Here is a 27356-nt window from a genome sequence, read left to right as displayed (position 1 = left end):
AACCCATATGGCAATGTGAGCTGAACATCTTTTACAGCAGCGATTTCATTCCAGCCTCAGTTCTTTCTCTTAAATAACACCTCTTTTATTTCCTGTAGTCAAAACTGGCTGTACAGTCCCCGCTCCTGCCAAAGCCTGCGTCTGGGATGTTCGGCCTCCAGGAACCAAAGCGCTGAACCTTTCTTCTCGCTAGCCCCGCTCTGCCAAAATCCATCCTGACACACCTTAAATTATATTAGATCAAAGGCTGAAAATTATATGCCATCAAAAGTAGAAAGATAAAATGTTTATCTACCGCATTAGGGGTGTGTGGTGTTTTTCTAAAGCGCTTGAAGTTTGAGTGAAACGTTATTAAATGTCTCTGCAGCGCAAGGGAGGCTTACTTCCTCGGCGTGGTTGATGGATATATTGTAATAGGCCGGTGGCAAATTCGAAGTGGCATATTCAGTACGTGTTTAGGATGTTTATGCGCTCCCCGATTCTTGTGGTCCTCCGTCTAATTGGAAATAAGGTTTAGGTGGTGAGAGTGGCGGAGCTGTGACAGGCAGTACTGTACGAGCGAGCGCCGACTGTGGCACACCCGTCGCTTTTAATGGATTGCTGCCTAATTGGAAAGTTTTATAATTTCTCCTTAAAAAATAAACCCATAAACGTCAGGAAGAATATTTTTCCTCCTAATGGAGTTTGCATGCCAGGTTGACTTGGCTGCCCTGTCTGTAGGTGGGCTGGGGAAAAGGCCAGGGGGACTGAAAGAATTTTCTGGAATAGGTTTCCTTTTTTTCAGGACTATTTTCTTAAGTAAAATGTCATCAGGGCACCCTGTTTCAAACTGGTTAAGACATAATGCTATCATCATCAAACATGTTTTGTCTGATGGAAGTCTCTAAAATCCATAAATCTGAATAATCCGCTGCTCACCCAAATGTGCACTGAGATAGCAAAATTAACAACGTGTGCTGTTGCCAAAATTACATTTTTCTCATGAAACTTAACTATTATATACCCTCGTTATTTTCACAACCTTCAATTATTTGAATTATTATGTAGATTTAAAAACGTTAACCTTTGGGAATGTTTTATATGTCTGTGTGCTACTTAAAGAATAAATTTTAAACACAACAATCATACAATATTTTCTATTGCATGATTTCATAGTAGGTAATTAAATGTAAAACCTTTTTCTTTAGACACTTAGATTAAGTTTCAAGAGGTTAGAAGTTATCCTGGCATGAAAGTCTCTGAAAAATTTACTTGAAAATAATTTTTATTACCTTATACTCTGAATAGATAAAATTGAAATTAGCTTATCATTTGTTTCTAAGAACATACCTAAGTTACTTAGAATTTTGTAGGAAGATAAACATACTCTCAAAGATGTTTTTGAAAGTGCATATTTAATGGGGTAATCCATTTTTTTTGTTCAGCAATTTATAGATTCAATATCTAACTTGGAAAATAATAATAAAAGCTTATCCATTCATTTATTTAAAAAATATAGTTAACCTCCAATATATATTAAATCTTATATTATGCATAGAGGATGAATAAATATTGATGGCATGGCTCAGATTCACATAATAGAAGGATCTTCCCAGCCTAGAGATCGAACCCACTTGTCCAGTGACTCCTGCGTTGCAGGCAGACTCTTTACCTGCTGAGCCCCTGGGGAAACCTGATACAAACAGAATTGAGATCCTATTCCATGAAGTTTGTTAGGTTGTTTAAAAGAAGTAAGGCCCACATATAATAGATCTTGTCAAACTTAAAAGACAGCACCACCATATGTTTATTAAGCTCCTTTAGTGAGACACTTTTTATGTTACACTGTGACGAATGCTAACTGTGCTAAGATGCTTGCAGTCGTGTGATGACAAGACACACCCAGTGAAGTCATCTCCACACCACAGTGTGGTGACTGCTCTGGGGGCGTGTGGATAAAGCTCCACAGGGACATGAAATACATCCACGCAGAGGAGCTACAAAAAGCATCGGGGAAGAGAGAATCTTCAGCTGTAGGTCTTGAAATTCTTTCCAAGCTAAGAACTAGCTAGAGTCAAGGCACGGAAGTCTATCAGAGTCTGACATATTTTGATCATTGGGAAAGGGAAGAAACGTGATGTGGTTAGAGTCTAAGTTTTACAGGAAAGAACGGCCAAGGATGAGCCCGAAGGTGGGTGGGTGGTGGCAGACCTTGAAGGTTTCCCTCCACATGTGGAGAAATCTTTAGACTTTGCTTTTGAGCCTGATGGAGGGTAAGGACAGCCAGAGTGATTGAAGCGACAGATTCTGTTTTGGTTTAGAAAGATCTGCTGATTGTGAAACAGTAGATTACAACAGGCGGGGCTCCTACAGGCGGGAAGTAGCAGGGAGATGTCCCTTTCAGGGATCCTTATGGAAGGTGACTTGTGGTCATGGAATTGGGAGAAAGAGTCAGGACAACCTAGGAAGGATTTGCTGGCCAGCTGGACCTCAGCGATGACACATGGAAAAAAGTCAAGGAGTGACCATCTGGGCAGTGACATCACTAGCCAGAATCTGAGAATGCCATTTTAATAGGATGGATTCATATAAAATTGACCATGAGGATATTCAATAAAAGGGCTGTGATTTCAGAAAACTAAGGTTTTTAAATACCAAATATAAAAGTTGAAAGTCATTTTAACTGTGGTTTTCCCCACAGAAACTGGTTTAAACAATTGAACAAATCCCACCACTCTGCATTTTGAAACTCTTTTACACACTGTTGGCTCAGTTTGAATGATTTATCCAGCCTATATTCATACAGCCTTTGATGAATCCCCAGTTAATTTTTTTTTTTTTTTTTTTGAACAGCACAGCAAGGGGTTGCCATGTCTGAGGGGACAAAGGGTTGGACAGAGATGAAAACTGGGGACAGTGAGGGTGCAGGGCAGAACCCGCTGAGAGGGCAGGAGCTCGGCCTGTTGGAAGGGCCGGGAGGATGGGAGGGAGGGCCAGGGCGGTTCCTGGCATGTCCCCGGATGTGAAGAGTCCAGGCAGGGAGAACTCAAAGCCACAGTCCAGGGGGACTACTGGAGTGGGCTAGAGAAATGCCAGCCAGCCAGCGGGAGCTCATAGCTGCATGCCTGTGGATCTGTGCCTGATACTGTAGAAACCACTTGAAACCCTTCCAGCCGGAAGTGGCTGGGGGCTGGCGTCTTCCTGTGACGTATGCTCCGCCTGACTGTCTTACTGTGAGATGGCAGGCTAGTTCTTTCCCACTGCCTGGTAAGTCTTGCACTTATCTTGCCCAGGGTGTGACTCCCAAATAGGATGGAGCAGGCCTGAAAATCTCCCTGGCATCTGGACCTCAAGACTGTGAAGGAACTGTTTATCGGGGAATTCCAGCTCCTGATCACACGTGGAGCCTCACCCAGGGCCATCAGGATCAGCAGTTCTGGATTTTATCCTGGGCAGCTGGATAGCACTGCAGAATTGTGGATAGCTTTTACTTCCAGCCTGCGTGTGCTTCTAATTTCTTTGCTTATTAAGAGTGAGAACTACTTTTCCTACTAGACTGGGTCTTAGTTTACAACTCTTCCACATGTTATTTGTGGGTCTCCCCTGAACCATCACCAGTTTTTCCGTGAGCCCCTGACGTTGTGGAGATGGTGTTTTCTAGAAACATTCCAAATGTGATGTCAGCCCAATTAAAAAGAAAAAGCAAACAACTAGACCCAGACTTTTCAAACCCTGAAACGCCAATGCTTCTCCTTGATCTTCTAGTGAATATGGGTTGTTTCAGTTAAAAAGTATTTATTTGCTCTTAAATAAATTATTTGTCAATCTGAGTCCATAATGCAGCATAGTTTGAATCCTGTGTAGTTAACCTTGTGTTACTCTGGAGTCCTGTCCTTTGATTTTATGAGTTTTAAGATGTCAATTAATTAATTAATCTATTTTTTGATATCTTCCAGTTTTCTTAAGTCCAGACAAAATAGTCCACAAAAATCACAGTCAAGGAATACTGAAGGCCAATTTAGTAAGACCCTAATTCCTGGTTTCAGCTGGCCTTGGAAACCCAATCTAAGTATTTCAGAGTTGCTAGTGAAATGAATGGTCTTTAAAGACTTTTACAGAAAGTTCAGTCCATGACTCAACACCGTATGCAGAAATATCCTTAAAAGTCACTCCCTGAGGCTGAAATGTGTCTTCCATGGTCACTGCTGTGTAAGCTCACCTTTTTCTTTCCGATTCTCCTTTCTTTGGCACGGTACTTCAGCTTCTAAGTCTGCAGGGATTTAGTATAATGCAATACTATATTGTTATTTAGACATCCATGCTTCATTCTTTCTTTCTACGAGGATTATTTTCTTGATTTGTGATTCACTCATCCAAAGTGGTTCAGGAGCCTTTTTCTCTGCATTGTTATGCATTTTAATTTAAATGTGGTGTTTCTGTGTTAGAGGTGGGATAAAGGGCTAAAATTTAGAGTTTAAAGTGAAAATGAAAGTGTTAGTTGCTCAGTCACATCCAACCCTTTGTGACCCCATGGACTGTAGTCCACCAGGTTCCTCTGTCCATGGAAGTCTCCAAGGCAAGAATACTAGAGTGGGTGGCCATTCCCTTCTCCAGAGGATCTTCCCAACCCAGGGATCGAACCTGGGTCTCCCACATTGCAGGCAGGTTCTTTACTGTCTAAGCCACCAAGGAAGCGTAGTTTGAGTCCACTTCTGAACTGGAGAACTAGTTATCTATTTTTAACAAACTAACCCTCAAACATAGTGGTTTCAAACAGCCACCATCCTTCATTTTGTGGGTCAGGAATCAGGCAGGACTCAGCTGGCACCTCTGATGTTCTGTGTGTATTCATGAAGGTCGTTCAGAGACATATAGGTGATGGATAGTCTTGTCTGGAGTGGGCGCAAATGCCTTTGCTCATGGAGCTGGCCGTTGGTGGGATGGAAGAAGGTTGCACTCATCCAGAGTAGGTACCCACCACACTCCCTATGGCCTCACCAGCATGGCAGTCTCCAGCTAATAGAACTTCCACAGGACACCCGGTGACAGTTTCCTAAGACAACGGATGCTAAACTGCTTATGACTTGTCCTGCAGGTGCCAAAGAGTTACTTCTGGTGGATCCCATCAGCCAGTTGGATTTACTTCTTAATAGGAGGGCCAGCAGAGAATCTGCACTGTCTCTAGTCTGACACACCTGGGTAATATTTGCCTGGTATGATTTTTTTTCCCCCTTAAATCTCATTTTCATGATTTTTCTGTGATGAGAGTAAAATGGTAAATGCCAGCTTCATTGAGTAGTTATGAGGATTGAATAAACTTCTTGAAATTACTTCTTAAATTATTATCTGTATTCCTTATTAATTTGTTCTTATTGGAATTAATTTTGTTTCTGGTTCCACTTTTAATTATTTACTAATCTGAATTTGGGTCTCATCCTCAGCTTGGCATCATTTTACCCTCTGTGAATACTTGTATTATGTCCCCAGTTTAATAAAAGCCTGTTTGATGCTATCTTCGCTGACCATGATCTATATGATCCTCTGGTGGGTCTTAGAGTTTTCATTATGTCTGCCCACAAACTAGATTTCTGTTTCCACCTACCATTGAAAATATGTCATTTCTATTACACAAGGAGTAGTTGATGGCCTTTGAACATGCTGTTTTCTCTGGAAGAAACTCTCTTCTTTCAGATATCAGGTCTCTCTCTGTATACTTAGATCTCTTCTCAAAAATCATCTTAGCTGAGAGGTCTTTCTTGAGCAGTCTGTCCGAAGTAGCATTGGCCCTCATCCTCTGTTGGGATATTCTATGTACTTTTATCCTGTGTTAAACTGCTTTCACCATCTGACATAACATGAATGTGTTTATTTATCATATAACTTTACCAACTAAATAGAAACTTCATGACAATAAAAATGTGTTTTTTCATCTCTGAACCCACAGGACATAAAATAGAGTCTGGAACAGAGTAAGTATTCAATAACTGAAATAGATAAAAGATTGAAGAAGTTATGGGGGATGGAGCTCACACACAAGGATCAGGTCATATCAGATCAGTCGGTCAGTCGTGTCCGACTCTTTGCGACCCCATGAATCGCAGCATGCCAGGCCTCATTGTCCATCACCAACTCCCAGAGTTCACTGAGACTCATGTCCATCGAGTCAGTGATGCCATCCAGCCATCTCATCCTCTGTCGTCCTCTTCTCCTCTTGCCTCCAATCCCTCCCAGCATCAGAGTCTTTTCCAATGAGTCAACTCTTCGCATGAGGTGGCCAAAGTACTGGAGTTTCAGCTTCAGCATCATTCCTTCCAAAGAAATACCAGGGCTGATCTCCTTCAGAATGGACTGGTTGGATCTCCTTGCAGTCCAAGGGACTCTCAAGAGTCTTCTCCAACACCACAGTTCAAAAGCATCAATTCTTTGGCGCTCACCCTTCTTCACAGTCCAACTCTCACATCCATACATGACCACAGGAAAAACCATAGCCTTGACTAGACGAACCTTTGTTGACAAAGTAATATCTCTGCTCTTGAATATGCTATCTAGGTTGGTCATAACTTTCCTTCCAAGGAGTAAGCGTCTTTTAATTTCATGGCTGCAGTCACCATCTGTAGTGACTTTGGAGCCCAGAAAAATAAAGCCTGACACTGTTTCCACTGTTTCCCCATCTATTTCCCATGAAGTGGTGGGACCGGATGCCATGATCTTTGTTTTCTGAATGTTGAGCTTCAAGCCAACTTTTTCACTCTCCACTTTCACTTTCATCAAGAGGCTTTTGAGTTCCTCTTCACTTTCTGCCATGAGGGTGGTGTCATCTGCATATCTGAGGTTATTGATATTTCTCCCGGCAATCTTGATTCCAGCTTGTGTTTCTTCCAGTCCAGCGTTTCTCATGATGTACTCTGACTCCACACCAAAAAGCTTAAACAATTGCTAAACAAAATCCTTTTATGTAGGCCGTGCATGCATAATAAGTCGCTTCAGTCATATCTGACTCTTTGCAACCCTATGGACTGTAGCCTGCCAAGCTCCTCTGTCCATGGGATCCTCAGGCAAGACTACTGGAGTCCTGGAGTCGGTTTCCATACCCTCCTCCAGGGGACCTTTCTGACCCAGGAATGTCTCCTGCATTGGCAGGTGGTTTTTTTTTTTTTACCACTAGTGCCACCTGGAAGGCCAAGAGGTATCAAATTGATGCTTGTAAAATTAAATGTAATTTCATTGGCTAGGATACATTTCTGAAATCAATTTAGACATGTCTATATAAATAGAAATAAATCACAGATTGTAATCAAGATATTCTTCTTGCTTTTTTTTTTTCTTCTCTTATTTTGACTCTTTTATCATATTAGCCAGCCCTGCTCCCCCCAACCAGAGGTTAAACACCTAGTTTGGGATATGACCTCAGCCATACCCTTGGAAAGGTTGGGTCGGTGGTTGAGTGCGCACCTTGTTGGAGATGTCCATGGGCTGTTGAATGCTGGGGGGAAATCCCATCTTTGGACAGTGATGCCACAGAAGGCAACATCTTCAGAGTGGTCTGGGAAGGTCCAGCTCTGGAGTGGCTCCAGTTGGGTTGGCCAGTTTGCTGGCCATGTGGGGCTTTCAGTCCTCTCTGAGCAAGAGTTGAGCAGGACCCTGGTGTGGAGAAACACTGGTCTGACCAGTTTTATTACCTTAAAGTGGAGTTGAGTCTCTGTTTGGATGTAAACTAACCAAAATAGGTAAAAATGTAGAACCAGTATGTTTCATCAAGACATATTAATTGTTAGTTGTCTTTAGCCACCACATCAACAGTTCACCTCCTGTATTTTCACACTGGATTTTGGTTGTCTTAAAGACAGAAGCCCCTCAGGCATAAATGAAAAGTAATAATAATTAACCACATGTTCTTCGTTATGCTAAAGGACTGACATGTGTCTCCCTACAGCTAACAGATATTTTAGCCACATATAAGAGAATCCTGCGGACAGAGGAGCCTGGTGGTCTACAGGCCACGGGGTTGCAGAGAGTCATACACGACTGAAGTGACTTAGCAGAGCCCAGCACAGTAGGATAAAATGCTACAGAGTTTCAGAATCTTTTTTGTTTAGTGAGAATGAGCATCAGAATTTTAAAGCAGAAGCATGAAATGCAAGGGATTGCAAGTCTCACGGAAGAAGCAATAACACACTCCATGTTGAATGGCTGATATTTGCTTTCTCGGGCGCTTTTGATCTCAGAACACCTAGTGGGGCTGGGGTGGATGAGTTTTGCTGACTTGTTGCATCAGCTCTAAAGATGAAAGAAAACAGTTTCTGCATTCACCCTGGTGTTGATTGTCCTATAAATAGGAAACTACCCAGTTAACCTTGCCTATTGTCATGCCGAGAGTTTTATTAAAAATAAATAGCACGTATCAGGGTAGCTGAATATGGGATTTCTGCTGAGATGTGTACAACTCTCTCAAATACTTCATTAAAATGTGTAGGAGGACTCCTTCAGGGCTGTGAGCAGATATACTGTTATGGAAACTGAGGTCTGTTATCATAGCTTTGGTGACTTGCAATGATTATTTAATAAATGAATCTGTGTTTGAAAATATCCGACGTGATAATATGAATTTACACCCCCCATCCTATTTCTCTTATCTTGACACATATGGAAGATGCTGTTTTGTTTTGACACTCAGAGGAGATGCTCTTTTTATGGAAAAAAAAATCACTGAACGGTAATGACTTCCAGTTAACGATCTTACCAGATTTCCCTGACATAAGGAAACCTGGTATTGATGAATCTACAGGGTTCTACAATAAGTAATCTTGGGTGTATGCGTCATTTCCAAGGGGTTTATACCTGACTTTCCTGGGGCTCATCAGAAGATTTGCTGTGTAGATTTTGGATGCAATGTACGTCTGGAAGTCAGGGCAGGATGAAGACCACAGTGGGAGGAGAGAATGATGCTCTGTCACCTACAGGACACCCTCTTCAGCTTGAGTGCAGGGCCCTTAGCAATGCCGCTTGTGCATGAGGACAGGCTACCCTTCCTCTTTCAGCATGAGTAGAACCAGTCTTCCTCCTAAGAAGGCACGAGGGTGCACAGGAAATCTGAAGAGTAAGCGGTCTCCTGGAAAGGGCTCTGGGCTGGAATCCAGAAAGCAGGCCAGCTTGCAGGTGGGTGCTGTGGGGAGTGTCCGTTCAGGTCTCAAAGGGCCCCTTTTCCAGGAGCAAAAATGAAAAGGCTGATCAGAAATGCTGGAAACAGCCTTCTTGCACTGCATCGTGTGAGATTCTACGGACATGGCTGTTATGGTTTCACTCTAGCACTGGTAAAGACACACTGTGTCTACGCTTCTGGGCAGAGAGCACACATCCATTACCCTCCTTGTCACAACCCATTATCTGTGAAATAGCAGATAAACCTATTCCAAGCTCTGCAATGGGAAATTGTTATCCACATTCCTAACCATTTCTTCTCTTTGTTGTTCAGTTCCTAAGTCATGTCTGACTCTTTTCAACCCCGTGGACTGCAGCATGCCAGGCTTTACTGTCCTTCACCATCTCCTGATGTTTGCTCAAGCCCTTGTCCATTGAGTCCATGATGCCATCCAACCATCTCATCCTCTGTCTCCCCCTTCTCCTCCTGCCTTCAATCTTTCCCAGCATCAAGGTCTTTTCTAATGAGTTCACATCAGGTAGCCAAAGTATTGGAGCTTCAGCTTCAGCATCAATCCATCCAATGAATAGTCAGGGTTGATTTCTTTTAGGATGGACTGGTTCAATCTCCTTGCAGTCCAAGGAACTCTCAAAAGTCTTCTCCAACAAAACAGTTCAAAAACATCAATTCTTCAGTGCTGAGTCTTCTTTATGGTCCAACTGTCACACCTGTACATGCCTACTGGAAAAACCATAGCTTTAATAGGACTTAAATGTCATGTCCTGTTAGAAAAACAGACAAGTATATCTGCTAGTCAGACTACTAGGGTTTACAATTTAGCTCCATTTTTATATGCTGCAAAACCTCATGCAAGTTAATAGTGTTTCTGTGCCTTGGTTTTCCCACATGTAAAAGGGATAATAATAGTATTTCCCTTTCATGATTATGGGCATCAAAGAAGGAAAGCCCTATGAGGCATGTAGGAAAGAATTGATAAATGCCAGTTATTATTTGGATTTTCCTGAACAAATTAGAAACTGGTGTGAAACTAAATTAAAAGGGAATGAGCACTCTGAGATGACTGGGGGGCTTATCGCAACTGTTAGTCAGTCTCAGATAAGAGATAAAATGGTTATTGGAGACTGTATTAGCCAGCTCAGGCTTCCATAACAGACAGGATAGCTTCAACAGTAGAAATGCATTTTCTCACAATTCTAGCTGCTGGAACGTTCACGATCAAAGTGACGTCAACATTGGTTTCTGACATGTCCTCTCTCCTCAGCCTCAGAGTCACCTTCTCAGTAAGTCAATCCTTGAGAGACAAGTGCTGGTAGAAAGAAAGTCTGCTTTATTCCAGAGTCTGGCAATTGGGGGGAAAGGTGGACTCATGTCCAGAGGCTGACTCCTTACTGCCCCTCTATCAGTGGGTGAGAGCTTTTAAAGGGGAGTTTCCAGGCTGCATAGACAGAGGGAAGGGGGCTATTTGCAGAAACAGCACAGGCCACTGTGGTGGGCATCTTGAATTGGTCACATGGTGCCCTGATCAGCATCTTTTGACTGTTTTAGGTGCAGTTAGTTTTCAGTTCCAGGGTCGGTTTGTGTCCATTTCCTTGAGGCCAGTTCTCAGAACTGTGGCACTGTATGTCAATGCATCATGTAGTTAACTTCTTTCATGTGGTGGGGGTTTCAGTATCTACAAGACAGGTCAAAGGATGGCTTAGAATATTATCTGTAGCCCTTTGAGGGGGATCTAAAGGCCCTTGACCTTGTTAATGACTCAACTATTATTATTTGGTCTTGTGTGACTGCTTGCCTTTACCTCTAGATTTTCTCCCTTCTCTGACTAAATTATTCTCTGACTAAAGTTTTTCTACAGATGAAAGGCATCAGTTCTTCAGCACTCAGAATGCTGAGCACTGAAGAATAAATGCTTTCGAACTGTGGTGTTGGAAACGACTCTTGAGAGTCCCTTGGACTACAAGGAGATCCAACCAGTCCATCCTAAAGGAAATCAGTCCTGAATATTCATTGGAAGGACTGATGCTGAAGCTGAAACTCTAATACTTTGGCCACCTGATGTGAAGAGCTGACTCACTGGAAAAGACCCTGATGCTGGGAAAGATTGAGGGCAGGAGGAGAAGGGGACGACAGAGGATGGGATGGTTGGATGGCATCACTGAGTCGATAGACGAGAGTTTGAGTAAACTCCGAGAGTTGGTGATGGACAGGGAGACCTGGCGTGCTGCAGTCCATGGGGTCACAAAGAGTCGGACACGACTGAGAGACTGAACTGAACTGAACAGAGGGAAGGCAAGATGTGGGGGTGAGGTGTTCTCTCCTGAGAGGGTTCTGTGGGGTCCTGGTCTGTTTCACTCTGGGTTGTGGAGAGGAGGGAAGAATCTCTGGTGTCTTTTCCTCTTATTATCAGGACGTCAGTCTTATAAGATCAAGACCTCATTCTTGAAATCTAAGTTAACCTTAATTACCTTCCTAAAGACAATTTCCAAATACAATCACGTTGGGTTTAAGGCTTCAGCATATGAATTTTGTGTAGGGTGGGGCAGGGAGGAGTATAATTTAGTCCATACAGTGACATTTCAATAAATACCAAATTCATAAAACACCACTGTCTTTTCTTTACCTCAACATGTAATAAGATGGACAGCTTCATTTTAATTGAAGTCAAAATTGTATTAGAATAAAGGATAATCAATATGGGTTTCAGCACATTCCCTCTTGAACTGATAATGTCTTAGCAAAATTCAAGAGTCTGCTATTTCTTAAAAATTTGTCCAGAAGTGACTAATATTTTTATCTTAGCTTTCTAAGATATGTTAGTTTTAATAACCTGTTTTTTTAAATTATCTGATAAAATTCAATGACGATAAATTGGAAAACAAGACTCATAGATAAACGTGAAATAGAATGAAAACCTGTCCTTGTCACCCACACTTCAGGGTTGTTGTGATACTGTCCTTTATGGTAAACTGGAGCTGTTATGGTCTGTTAACTGAGACGAACATCCTGGTAAGAGTCTAGATTGATGGGTCTATGTACGTGGTTGTGTTTGAGGCACACTGAGTTGATATACCATAGAAACATTTAAGTGATGTCCAGAGGGTATTGGTCTTCTGGGTACCGGGAGCAACAGCGCCAAGGGGGCCAGCTTGCAGACAGACATCCATGAGCATCTGTATGTGAGCAGAGACTGATGTGGGGTCCTGCATGCGGATGAAGTTGTTAGAGGATATATATCGGACAAGTAGCTCAGTGGTAAAGAACCCATGTGCCAATGCAGGAGACTTCAGATTCAGTTCCTGGATCAGGAAATTGCAGTGTGCTCCGGGATCGTTGCCTGGGAAATCCCTTGGACAGAGAAGCCTAGTGGGCCACAGTCCATGGGGTTGCAAAAGTGTTGGACGTGACTTAGTGAATAAACAACAAAGATGCAGTACATCCATCAAGAGGGGATGCCTACTGACCGATGTCAGCACTTTGGACACTGTGCCTCAGGCCCACGGGACTTTTAGGGGCCCATGTAAGTATTTCAATTTATTCTAAAATCAAAAGGAAAAAGAAAAAAAAATAGGGTCAAAGAAAATGTCCTGATTTTATTTCCACGCCATAATAAAATGGCATTTTCAGGGGCCATAAGAATTATTACATTTTCCCTAAAACAGAGGAAATAAATGTTTAAGTGTTTAGAAAATATTTTTCAATATGAATAGTATTATGGTATTATACTCCATAATATTTATGGTATTATAAATATAATAATTATGGTATTATACTCCATAATAGTATTATGGAGAAGGCAATGGCAACCCGCTCCAGTACTCTTGCCTGGAAAATCCCATGGATGGAGGAATCTGGTAGGCTGCAGTCCATGGGGTCGCTAAGAGTCGGACACGACTGAGCGACTTCACTTTCACTTTTCACTTTCATGCATTGGAGAAGGAAATGGCAACCCACTCCAGTGTTCTTGCCTGGAGAATCCCAGGGACGGGGGAGCCTGGTGGGCTGCCGTCTTTGGGGTTACACAGAGTCAGACACGACTGAAGTGACTTAGCAGCAGCAGCAGTATTATGGTAGTAAGGTTCAATGAAGGCAAAAATGCTTAGGGCCCACAAACTTATACTGTGGCTCTGGGTTGATACAAACCTGGAAAGGACAGTCTTGAAAAGATTTGGGAAGAAACAGATACCTATGCAACTGTTTACAGATGTCCCAGGCGGCCACCACAGTTCACTTTCTCATCTCCCCCGACCCCCAAAAACACACGATGACATTTTCTACAGATCTCACTGGTCCCAGAAGGCAGCATGGAGGTGGTCCCTCTGCTCTGAGATTGTTATTTTCCCTGTTATACTTCAATTATATTTATAAATTTCTTTCTTTCATGTCAGCCTAAGTGGTTTTCAGAGTTATTAATTTTAATGTTTAATAAACCTGTTGCCATAGCAACAATCATATCACAGATGTTTTGTTAACTCTCTTCAAAGCGCACACCTTTGTCAATATGTTATTTTGAACATCTCAAAGGATAAATACTTGAAAAAGCCAATGCATCTCTCAGGTTTCAAGTTCACAACTTGCGTCACTAATTATACACTCTCTTCAAAGAATTAAAAAAATATAGAGTATTTAAGAGAAGGTTGACTAGCTAATTTCAAAAATATAATACAAGAAGAGGTCAAAATAAAACTTCTTGCTTTTAGAAATGAAGTGTGAGATTAAGAAATAAAAAATTACAATTATGGAATATATGTATTTTTTGCAAATGTTAAGTATTAACCACAAATGCCATGGATGATTCACATGGGTATTTTTCTCTGGTGAGTGGTGGCACCAATTGCTAGTCCTCTCATAGAGCGTGGACTCTGATGTGTATGGGTCACTGCCTGGGAAATGATACTCGCCAACTTGATTTACTTTCTTTATCCCTGTCTCTTATCTGATCTTGAAGTGAAGGCATTGAAACTCTCTCAAATACTTGATGAATTTTTTCCAAAATTGAGATGATAATATTTAATAACCACATATTTTAATGACTAATTAAATGCTTTTGGCTCTGGTTTCTTTTCTGTTTTTTCTTTTTTTTATTAAGGATTTTGAAAGTTGGTTTTTTAATTAACAGAAGGTAATAACAAATAACATTGGCTAAACGTCACGCCGAAACTTAGAAAAACAACATTTCCACCCCGCCCCCCGCCAATTTTCCTCTGCTTCTCTGGAAATGCCAGAGGGAGAAACTCAGGGATGACAGGGTTCATTCCAATTTAACTTGTCATGGGAGCTGGTCACTGAACCATCTCTTGTGCTGACTTCGTCGTCTGTGGAGTTGACAAGGACTCCTGGCTTATACCACCAAGTCCTAGTTGGGACAGAGGACTATGGACTGTTTTCTGAAGGAGCCCCAGGGTCTTCCTTTCCTGAGGTGTGGCTTGGGGCATGGACTGCAGGCAGAAGTGGTCTCCAAGGCCTGTGTGGGAAGTGAGTTTTTGATGAATTCATGTGCAGAGGACAGAGGAAGAGGTTGATAATTCTCGTGAGGGTCTCTGCACAGTCGTGTGAGCTAAGCATTATATCTCCCCTTCCCCAAGCCTGGAGACCAGGACAAGCCGTGTCTTCTGTCTCGCAAGGGTCGGCACCTTTGGCTCCTTCTGAATACCAGCCTGCCCCATGCTAACGCCGGATGAATACTTTTCCACAACAGAAAGTCCACATCCATCTGTGTAGAGATGCATGACAAATTTCATTTAGGGTCGCGTATAAGAGTCATATTCAAATGGGAGGCAAGAGTGAGCACAAGGGTTTTACTTGTTCCTTAAGAAAGAAAAAAAATTATTTCTTTGCGAGTTCAAATCATCAGCCGTGCTGCAGGAAGGAAAATGGATTTTAGGCTGACCTTCTTTTGGGCTCTTTGTGACTGTGTGAAAGTGAACCATTAAGATCTCCCTGAAAGATTTCAAAACTGCTCATTAGTTTTGAAACTCAGGCCTTTGAATTTGGATAAACATGAACAAAGGAATTTCAAATAAAATATTAAAAAAAATGAATCCCCTATCATCTCTGAGAACCCTCAGGCTATAGAAGAATACAATACACAAAACCTTGCTTTATTTACCTGGAAGAATGTTATGGTCTATTAAGTTGGCCCATTTAGGTTCACAGTGCGTTCATGGAATGCTTTCCAGCCAATCTTTGTAGATAAGTTAAAAAAAAAAAAGAAAAACCAATGGGTGATTTCTTTTTCACTTATTTTTTAGATTTTACATGTTGTGTCTGGCTTGGTGTCATGGGTGAACAGCTGTTTCATAAGTTGCGGCATGGACTTGCTTCTTCAGCAGGGCCCATGGGATACCGTTGACAACCACACCATGATCTGCATCATATTATGTCTCCTCTTTGGGATTAAAGATGCATGTTTGCAAGATAAGGAGGAGTTATGACAGCAGTGGTTTGCCCCAGGGAGCATAGTGATGCTGTCTGGGCCATTCCAGGGTTATGGGATTCTAGCAGGACGCTCTTTCATTTTAGTTCCTCTTAGTTTCTCTGTGAGATATATAAACCCCACTCAATGTATTTTTTGCATTTCCTAGCTCAAAAAAAAAAAAAAAACCACTTAAATGATACCCTTCAAAGTAACAATACTCTCAGTTGAAATGGAACTTTTTTCTTACTGTATCTTCTGTAATAGGTACAGAATAGCATAGATTCCTTTATTTCAGAAATCTGAGCTCTTTACCCCAGAAAAATAGGTAAACATTCTTCTGCTTTTCAGCACTTACAGTGATACTATGGATATTATTGTACACTTTTTAAAATCAAATACACTATATACTTCTTGAGCATGTAGTTCACACTACCGAGAGCAAGTTTTTCCAGTTTGACTTAATTGTCACTCTAATTATAATTAAATAATTGTCTCCCCCCAAGTGTTTGTTTAGGCAACAGATTTCTGCATCTTTGAAAACTTAATAAAGGGCTTTATTTTAAAGCTGTTCACTCCAAATAGACAATTCTGCATTGTCAAATAGTTGTTTAAAACCAAATAAATGGCTTGGCTAGTATGTAAAGAGAGAGAAAAAAGAAAAATGGCCTGTGGTGGATATTGTCAGTGTATCCACCAAGTTGAAAATGATGAGGGAGTCATTAGCTGTTATTCAGGAAATTTTCAGGAGAGTGTAGAGCTGCTGAAGTACAGAAGATTGTCCATGTCGACCCTTGGGACTGAGTGGCCTTTCAGACCTCAGACCACCTAGGATCCAAATTTGGGAATGTATTCTGTATGTTAGAACATGCTATATTATTCTAGTATTGCTTATCATGCCCTTTTTCTTTTCCCTGCATTTCCAAACTTCCTGGAAGACTTCCTGAAATCAAGTCTGTCCTCATTTTTTTTTGCTTGATGACCAAACACGCAATCTTTAAATAACTACTTTCGATCTGGAGTTTAAATTATGCTTTTGCCGTAACTTATCCTAAGTCATCCAGAATAACCTTATAACAAGATTCTGTGGCTTTTTTTTCGTGTCATGATTCACACAGTCCCTGAAGCAATCTGTGAATATCGTAGGTTCTCAATCTATGTCTTTGACCAGTCATCCATCCTCCTGGTTTTCCCCCACTGCATTTCCCATCAATGTCTCTTTGGGAATGCCTGGTTCAATCTGTCTTTTTCAATATATGCAGAAGAAATACATAAGAAGAAATGGAGTGCTGCTGGAAATGGAGGTTCTACATGCTTAACTCTAAGCCAGTTGTTTAATGTCCTAACGCTACTTGGTATGCTGTTTTGAAATCCAGCTCATTCCCTGCATCTTTATTTGCCATAGGAACTATTAAGCGAGGTGGAAGGTAGTCTGAAACCACAGAGCCCCCAGTCCCTTCCGCCCACACAGAGACGGCCTGTGGGCTCGCTGCATGTCTTTCCTTATCTCTTGAGTTCGAGTTCACAGCCAACAGATGAAGGCCCCTGGCTGGAGCCTGCATTTCTGGTCGGTACCTTGTGTTGATGCATACCCGCAGCACCTCTGCCTCTGGTATGCTGGAGCACATTAAATGTCAACCAGCAGTGAGGCACAGGGACACTGCCGGAGAGGGTGTGCTTTCTGTGAGTCATGCTGCTTTCCGATGAAATGGCACTGATTTCAATCTGCATGGCAAACTTGCCCAAGCTAGAATTTGACCAGAACCCTGGGGTTAATAGCTTTGCTCTTTGAGAGAGCTCCAAGCTGTTTGCATTCCAGGCCACTGTTGCATTTACATAGTCCCTATCACTGAGGCCCCAAGGTGCTTTGCCAACCAGAGAAGCAGATATTTACTCAGCAAAGTTAGTATATCTCCTCAATGCTTTCTAGCCTTTGGGCACATTTTCAGGTAATAAGAAAAAAAGGATATATATATATATATATATATATATATATATATATATATTCCTTTTAGATTCTAAGATAGAAAGAACAAGGGGATATAACCCAAAGACTGATATGCTTAAAAATTACAGTGGTAGATCCATTTAAAATCTCATGACTATCCTTCCTTTATTGTTTCACTATTTTAATTCATTTGATAATGCTTCACAGAAAACAAAAACAAACAAACACTAAAATCAGGGGAAATCAGCCAGTGGGGAGTAGCAAATGTGTGCAAGGGTGTGCAACCCACCTCAGGACCACTTGCACAGGGTTAATTAGACGAGGCCAAGAGATCTGAGTGCCTAACTTCTAAGTGGAAGTCTTGATCAATAACCATTATGGAGTGTGTCAATGACCATGAGTCAGTTAGGTTGCTTTCTGTTACAAGTGAGAGAGAACCCAACCCAGCTTTGCTTAAGCAAACTACAATGCTTTATTGGCTTGTCCAGCTAGCAGTTCAGGAGTAGGTCTTCCGTGGAGCTCACTGCAGGGCTCAGTCATCACCAGAATATGGCTGAGCTCACTTCACATTTGTTTGTTAAGCTTCATCTCTGTTGTCACTGTGGTACTGTTGTTCAGTTGCTAAGTCATATCCGACACTTTGCAGCCCCACGGACTGCAGCTGGCTAGGTTCCTCTGTCCTCCACTGTCTTCCGGTTTGCTCAGATTCATGCCCATTGAGTTTGGTAGGCTTTCTAACCATCTAATAGCGATGTTAATCTTTTAAAATAATAATCTGTCAGTTGCGCTGCTTCCTTTTCAACTGTGCCACTTGGTGCCAACTTGCTGTTCCGCGTCAGCCTGGACCATCACGCCCAGCTGGAGCAGCACAAAGAAAAGTCCCAGCAGACTCGGTTTCCAGGCCTCTTAAAGGCACCAGCAGAAGGAGAGTCTGCTTTTTTCTAGTCCCCGGTTCCTTCCAGATAGTGGTTTGAATACGCAGCCCCAGAGAGATGGTGTACAAATGCCAGGAAATGACTGGCCACTACCCACAATCACTTGGTTAGATTCAGAGGAAGCAACCAAAGCTCAGCACCATCCAAACATACAGGCTCCTGGTCTTGCCTGAGTCCACAGCAGCACCTTCTCCCAGAATTCCTTGCTGCTCGTACCTGAAGGTGGCCTCATCTAATTTATCTGATGACTGTTTGTCTCAATCACTCTTCATCTTATACGGTATCATTCAGAGGTAAAGGACCCCAGTTTAGCCTGAGCTGGTGACTCTGTTCTAGCAGAGCAAGATTTAAGGGGATTCTCAGCTCACCTTGCTTTTGTGGTCCAAGATACTCTGTTTATATGATCTATCCCTGATAAGGGCTTCCCTGGTGGCTCAGATGGAAAAGCGTCTGCCTACAGTGTGGGAGACCTGGGTTCGATCCCTGGGTTGGGAGGAGCCCCTGGAGAAGGAAATGGCAACCCACTCCAGTACTCTTGCCTGGAAAATTCCATGGATGGATGAGCCTGGTAGGCTATAGTCCTTGAGGTTGAAAAGAGTCAGACATGACTGAGGGACTTCACTTTCATCCCTGATAAAGTACAGTCTTTGACGATAACAACTGCCCCCTCGATTAATCAGTAGTGGCCACTCAGATTGTGTGCTTGTTGACTGACTGAATGATGGTATAAGGATTAAAATGAAAATAAACAGTATCAGAACAGTGACTTGCATCTCCACTCATTAAGCAAGTAACTGGTGAGTATTTTGTTTGTGATATTAGACTAAAACCCTCAAAACAGTGGTGGACAAGACAGATATGGACCTTCCTTCAAGTCCCTGCTTCAGTCATATGATATTGCTGATATTCCTAAGTTGTTGATCAACACAAATATACTTTTCATTTCTTCCAAATAATTGTAAGGGCTGCTAATATTTAAACTGTTGTTGTTTAGTCTCGAAATAGTTTCTGACTCTTGTGAATTTTTAAGTAGATGAGTGCAAAGTGGAGTGACTCAGAAAGAGCAAGTCACCTTGAGTGAATCATAAATAGTATTTCATGGTCCCTCACTGGCTTCTTAACCTCAAATAATTTAATTAAATTGAGTTCAGTTTCACAAGGAATCAGGAACCAAGATAAGAATCATAGCAGGGAGTGGTATCAAGACTATAAAGTCAGTGTATAAAAATGCATTTGCAGGTATATTGCCCAACTCAAGAATTTGACATAGGACTTAGTGAAAGCGGTGGAGCACTCTCCTGTCAGTTTGAAGAAAATAAGTTACTTATTTGGTAAATTTAGGGACAGAGTCCCTCGACAATTTACTACACAGGAATTGAAAATAAACACACTGCCTATTAGTATTTCCAGTGTTTGACTTTTTGTTCCATCTAAATCTGGCCACGCAATGCTACGATGTAATACAAGAAGACAGAGTTGCTGTTTTGTTTTGTTTTAATTTGTTTTCACAAATGAGTTTCTGCATGGGCCGGAGCATTTATAATGTGAAGGCTGTTTAGTCACAAGGAGAAAATACATTTGAACCGAAGCAAACCAAGTTTTCAAGAGTACACCTTTTAAGATTACTGTTTGATAAAACAATGGATAAATGCAAATTAAAAAAATTATCCTTCAAGACGAAAAAAAGAAGAAAATGTGTTATCAACTTTGGATTTTCTCCTAAATGAAACTATACTCCTCTCTTGTTAATCACATAAACAGAAGAGTGATTATCCTTCATCTTTCTTTATCAGTAATATCAGAACTATTGTCACTAGTCATTCCATGAAATCAAATTTATAAAGCCAACAATTACTCAGAAATGAGTGTTCTTACATAACTCTCCCATCTTCATGTCCTCTGTTCCTGGACCTGAAAACTGATAAAGTTACTAGTTTAGAAATACTCAACTGTGACCTTCTGTTTTCGTTCACGATGAGTCACTTCAGTCGTGTCTGAGTCTTGGTGACCCTATGGACTGTAGCCCTCAGGCTCCTCTGAGCCTGGAATTCTCCAGGCAACAATACTGGAGTGGGTTGCCATGCCCTCCTCCAGGGGATCTTCCCGACCCAGGGATCGAACCGTGTCTCCGGCACTGGCAGTCAAGTTTTTCGCCCCTGGCACCACCTAGGAAGCTTGCTTTAGGAAGCACAAGGGGGAATGCACTTCTCCACAGGGCCTTCTTCACATTCTCCTAACAACCAAATAATTCCCAATTTTCCGGTATGTAAATTCAGTATGATCAGAAGAAGTAAACAAATAAACAAAGGGACAAGATCTGTGCTGTCAAAACCCATTGTTTCACAATGTCTTTGTTTGCAATCTTTCATAATTCATCCTCAGATATGGCCTTCCTAGTAATTAGTTACCTCTAATGTCTTCATTTTCATTTAAATGTTCAATGATCAGGATAATTAGAATTAATTTGGCATTGTCATCTTATGGAAATGGAGCTTCTGCCACTTATCAGGAGCGTCCTGCAGGCAGTGTTACCAGAGAAATATGGGGCTCCTCCATTTCACACCCTGGGTTACAGCCTTCGGTTAGAGTGGTAACAGTAGGACCTGGCCTGACTCCAATTTAAATTTATGCCATTTTTGATAGAGGACTGTGGGCAGTCAAGCTGGGAGCCTTGCCTATTGTGAATGGCATTGTGTGTTTAACTTAATTCTCTCCAAACAATGCAAGAACTTCTGTCTCCATTCATCTGGGTATTTTAGAGGCTGAGATTAACCCTAAGTTTAGAACAAAAGAAAATCTTTCTTTGTACTAAGATGGAAAAAAAGCAACCCTAATTTGTTTTCAAGATTTTGGATAGCATACAGGAGAGCAATGTTTAAGAAGCTTAGTACCAGAAAAGCTATGAAGAAGACAGTATTCCAACAAATTTTCAAACTGGAAGAGACTTTTTGAATTATCTGGCTTAGATTTTTCAGTCACACAATAAAGTAAATTTTCATTAGCTTTCCCATTTCCTGTCATATACCTTTTGTTGTTTAGTCACTAAGTCATGTCTGACTGTGACCCCATGAACATCAGCGCACCAGGCTTCCCTGTCCTTCACTATCTCACGGAATTTTCTCAGACTCATGCCATTGAGTCGATGATGCCATCTAACCATCTCATCCTCTGCTGCCCCGTTCTTCTCCTGCCTTCAGTCTTTCCCAGCATCAGGGTCTTTTCCAATGAGTTGACTCTCTGCATCAGGTGGCCAAAGTATAGGAGCTTCAGCATCATTCCTTCCAGTGAATATTCAGGGTTGATTTCCTTTAGGTTTGACTAGTTTGATCTCCTTCAGTCTAAGGGACTCTCAAGAGTCTCCTCAAGCACCACAGTTCAAAAGCATCAATTATTTGGTGCTCAGCCTTACAATTATATATGAAAACATATGCTTGCTCTTGATAACTCCAATTGCTATGAGTTTGAATACATTAAAAAGGAAGGCCAAGATTAAGTAGGTTAAAAAATTATTTTGTTTATGATTTTGTGGGTCAGAAAGTTAGGAAGAGTTTGAGCAGAGCTGGGTATAGTCAGATGTTGTCTGGAGTTGTAATCACATGAGTTCTGGATATCCAAGGTAGCTTGTTCTCACAGCTGGAAAAGGGATAAAAATCTCATACGTTCATGAGGGGTAGAGTAAAGAATTTTCAGACATGTTTTAATACTGTTGTAAAGTGTGAAAAAGCTGAGAGACTCTGTATTCAATAGAAATAATAGTTTATAATTCCCAGAGGATGTGGCCGGTAGGGACGGTTCAGGAATGGAGTACAGTGAGACACTGGGACCTGCCTAGAGAACCCTAGTGAGAAAGCCTTTGGCAGCGAGTTGAGCCAGCCCACAAGGTTTGCAAGAGCCAATTATCCATGCTCTCTCAGTCCCAGCTCTGATTCAGTGGTGTTGCGTCCTTAGCCTGAAAATGGCCAAGGAGGGGCATCTACACCACAGAAACTGCCAGACACTACAGGTAAGGGCTTTTCCTCCAGGAATGACCCAGTGGTATCACCTGCATTAGCAGGTGAATTATTTACCAGTGAGCCACCTGGGAAGCCTCAATATATATGTCGGGGGAGTTTGTAATCTCCTCGGTTCTGTCTCGTCGCAACAAAAGTTTGAAGCAATGGACCAGTGTTACAGGCCTTGGACGGACCGGTGTTACAACTCCATGTTACAGCTCAGTTTTATTTAGAAAGTAAAGGAAAATACATCCTTGAGGTGTGAGGGCTTGGCAACCCAAAAGACATGAAGGGAACAGAGGCTCCCAGCCCAATTTTGGCTGCTCTTTTTATGTGGTTTTTCTCCTCCCCCTGGGCCTGCCCTTTGTAAACTGGGCTAGCCAGGAGTGCTGTTTATCTTACTTTGAGGTTCTCACTCTGGTCCTGGGAACTTCCTTTGTTCTATTTTCGTGGGCTTTTCCCTTCCTTGTCTTTTAGCAATTGCCATTTTGGACTCCATTTTCCTATTCTAACTACCATAAAATTATGTTAAATGTTCCATGCACTATAGCATATAAAGTGATCAACGAATGCTAACATCTAATGAAAAATGAATGCATAATATATATATATATATATTGTTTTTTTTCTTACCTACCTAACCAACTTTAACTGGTCAGTGAAATTTGTAAATACTTCCTTTTGAACATTAGCTTTTGCTCTTCTTCATCCTAAACTTATTTAATTGAGCTATATTAATTTTTATATACCATTATATATGTATACATTTTGTATATATGTTTTATACAAATTAATAACAAAATTTATTGAAAGGCTTCTTCATTTCCAAACAGAATCCATTTAATACTGTAAAAGCTACAAATATTTATCCCTCTCTTTTTAAATAAAGAGTCAAGAATAAATTGGAGGGACTTCCCTGGCAGTCCAGGGGTTAGGACATTCCCCTTCCAATGCAGGGGGTGCAGGTTCAATCCCTGGTCAGGGAGCTAAGATCCTACATGCCTTGTGGCTGAAAAATGAAAACATGAAACAGAAGCAGTATTGTAACAATTTCAATAAAGACTTTAAAAATGGTCCCCTTAAAATTTTTTTTAAATGGAATAAATTAGAAAAGTTCGTTCTCTGATCAGTGTATATAGACAAACAGCTCCTGTAAGTGGTGGGAGGAGAGGAACACAGATACGAAAGGTGGGCGACCCAAGCCCCTTCAGGTGTCAATGAGACAGTCCACAGAAGGGTGGAGCAGGTCTGATAAAAATAGAAACATTTAAATCCACGTTTAGTCATTTCCTCTCCCTGATTTGGGTTTACTTAGTTGTTTGCAGGCATAGCCAACAGGCCACGTAGAAGAGATAGCACATGTGTGGCTAAGGCTGATTGTATACAATCAGAGTGATTATGTGGAAATCCATCAGAGTTTTCTTCTCTGAATCCACTTGTTCTGACACAATGAGTGACATTCGAGCTAATTTTACTCACTGCCTTCTCCTTTCACGAGGATCTTTATCTCTTTCAGTGTTATCCCCTGTCCTTCATATTTTCCTGCATGTCCTGAAAAAAGGGGGAATAATGCCACATTTTACTTTTATTCTTATTTACTAGTCTATTCAGAAGCAACACAATATAATAGGATTTAAATATATATATATATATATACATACATATATATATGCATATATATCAGATTCACCCAGAGAAATCTCCTTTCTGTTCAACACAAAGTCAGCTGATTGGACAGCTTAATTACTTTCTGCAAAATTCCTTCCTTTTACATATATGCATATATATGTATATATATACTAGAAAAGCATTGGTTGGGCACTACTGATTATTTTAGATAGCTGTCTGGTTGGCAAAATGTGGTGAAATAAAGAAGGCAGTGGTAGAATTCACATGTGAAACTGTCAGTCAACTGTAGTCATGCTAAAGTTTATTTTGCAGCCTGGGGAACATTTTAAACTTTCACTTCAAATGCTGTGACCTACTATATGTAGTAGGAAGAATTCTAAGAGGACACCAGTGACCCAGATCTTGTTAATTAGTGCCTTCCTCTTACGTGTGGGTAGGACTTGTGATTTGCTTCTAGCAAATAGAATATGACAGAGGTGATGGGATATGTTAAGTTATACGCAAAGGTAAAGGAATTTTGCAGAAAGTAATTAAGCTGTCCAATCAGCTGACTTTGTGTTGAACAGAAAGGAGAGTTTTCTGGGTGAATCTGATTTAATCAGGTGAGACTTTGAAGGAGACCAGAGACGATTAAGGTGTGGGAGACAGGAAGCCGCTGAGGCTCACCGTTCTGCTGACCTTGGAGAAGCAGGACACTGTGAATTCTGAAGCTGAAAGGAATGGACTGTGCCAAGAACCAGGGACAACAGTCATCTTTACAGTCCTGATTAGTATCTTGATTTTGGCCTGAGAGGTGATAGTTGAGCAGAGGACCCAGCCAAGGTGTCCATGGACTTGTGACTTACGGAAACTTAGATAACAAACGTGTACTGTTTAAAGTGGCTAAGAGTATGACAGTGTTTAAACATAGAGAATGAATGCCCCACTTAAAAGATTTCTTGTTTCTAGAGATGAATTAATTCATTTATTCATTCACACATTCCTATACAAATTAATTTTACAAACTCTGTGTGTGTGTGTATGTGTGCAATCAATCATGTCTGACTTTGTGACCCCATGGACTGTATGTAGTCCACCAGGCTCATAGGATTTTCCAGGCAAAAATACTGGAGTGGGTTGCCATTTCCTCCTCCAGAGGATCTTCCCCACCTGGGAACTGAGCTCATGCCTCTTGGGACTCCTGCCTTGGCAGACGGGTTCTTTACCATTAGTGCCACCAAATAAAACAGTCCCTCTTAGGGAACTCTGTGTGTGCACATGTATGTGGACACAAAATCTTCCCAAGTAAGCTTTTTAGTGTAATATTAAGAGAGAGAGAGAGAAAGAGAGAAGGGGCAAGATGGGGAAAGAGGAGAGAAAGAAAATTATAGTGTGAAGAAATCCTCGTGGTTCAAGGTCAAAATGAATGAGTATAGGTGTCTGCATTGGGTGTACACATTTTTATTAGAAGGAGTTTTATTCAATGTTCTATTTAGTAATTGCCAGCATCACGCAAGATATATTTCTAGGGATGAGTATATGAGAATGGTTGGAAAGGATGAAGATGCATAAAGGAGAAACTGGGATTATGGTTGGTTGTTTCAGCTGAAATTGCAATCACCTTGTCTTCTGTACCATGTCCTTTCTTCAGAACCTCCTTGATGCTATGACCCCATCAAGAGGTAGAGCTAATCTTGTCACAAAAGTTGTAAGTGAAAATAATATAGGGAGGGAGCATGAAACATCTAGCTTACAGCGTATGCTCAGTTGTGTCTGACTCTGTGGCCCTGTGGACTATAGCCCACCAGGCCAGGCAAGAATGCTGGGGTGGGTTGCCATTCCCTTCTGCAGGGAACCTTGCCCACCCAGGGATCAAGCCTGTGTTTCTTGCATCTACAGCATTGGCAGGTGGATTCTTTACCAACAGCGCCACCTGGGAAGCCCATTTTATTGTTGTTCTTCAGTCAGCCACTCAGTCACGTCTCTTTGCCACCCCACGGACTACAGCATGTCAGGCTTCCCTGTCCTTCGCTATGTCCTGGAGTTGTCAAACTCATGTCCACTGACTCCCTGATGCCACCCACCCCTCTCATCCTCTGTCATCCTTCCTCCCCTCCTGCTCTCCAACTTGCCCAGCAGCAGGGTCTTTTCCAGTGAGTTGGCTCTTCAAAATATTGGAGCTTCAGCTGCAGCATCAGTCCTTCCAACGAATATTCAGGGTTGATTTCCTTCAGGATTGACTGGATTGATCTCCTTGATGTCCAAGGGACTCTCAAGAGTCTTCACCACATCACCATTCAAAAGCATCAGTTCTTCAGCGCTCAGCCTTCTTTACGGCCCACTCTCACATCCGTACATGACTACTGAAAAACCATAGCTTTTACTACATGGACCTTTCCCATAATTTACAAGAAAGCTTTTCAGTGTAATATTCAGAAATCCAAATTTTCAAGAATGTATTATGGAATTCTGATAAATGTTATAAATATGAATTATTTTGTCAGTATTCAAATAGATGTGATAATGCTATACCAAAATCAGTTAAGTTGCCCATGTCTGCCTCGCTGTCTCACAGTGTGTTATCTGTCAAACAGGGCCAGGTGGGAGATGGAATAAGAACACACAACTCTTGCCCTGAAAGGAGAGTCTGCAGTTTAGCACTGGACTTGGGGAGCATTGTGGACTCAGACTGTCCTCTGTCTCACCATACCTGACCCCACCCATTCCCAGGCTTGATGTCCTACCTGTGAATCTTTTCTTCATATACTTCCCACAACCATTTTAGACACCAGGGGCTGTCTGAAATTCATTTTAAGAAAAACAGTATTGGAGATACCAACTCTCTCCCTGGACCTATCCATTTGATATTATCTTTAGCTATTTGCTGAACTTCTTTGAGATGTCAAGTACTATAAAAATTACAAGATGCTACTTGTGAACAAGCATTTTATAAATTGTTAAAGCTACTGGGATATTTGTTATTCTCATGTAAATGTTGTTTTCTTACGGCGTGTGAATTTAAATGTTACAAACAGAATTTTAACTATTTTTTGTTTAATTACTATATAACATGGAAAATTGTGCTTCAAAAAAACAAACAAAAAAAAACAAAGTAATTTAGTTTTTCCACCTTTCACAAAAGCCATGCAATATATTTTGAATGGTCCTTATGCCACAATTTGGAGATATTAGTCTTAAGGCACACATTCAGTGATACATCTTCAGTTCAGTCTCTCAGTGTCCGACTCTTTGTGACCCCATGGATTGCATCACACCAGCCGTCCCTGTCCATCACCAACTCCCGGAGTTTACCCAAACTCAT

This window comes from Bos indicus x Bos taurus, chromosome 12, assembly GCF_003369695.1.
Source record: "Bos indicus x Bos taurus breed Angus x Brahman F1 hybrid chromosome 12, Bos_hybrid_MaternalHap_v2.0, whole genome shotgun sequence".
NCBI lineage: Eukaryota > Metazoa > Chordata > Mammalia > Artiodactyla > Bovidae > Bos > Bos indicus x Bos taurus.
The sequence above is the reverse complement of the archived record's forward strand: the minus strand, read 5'-3'. Positions refer to the sequence as shown.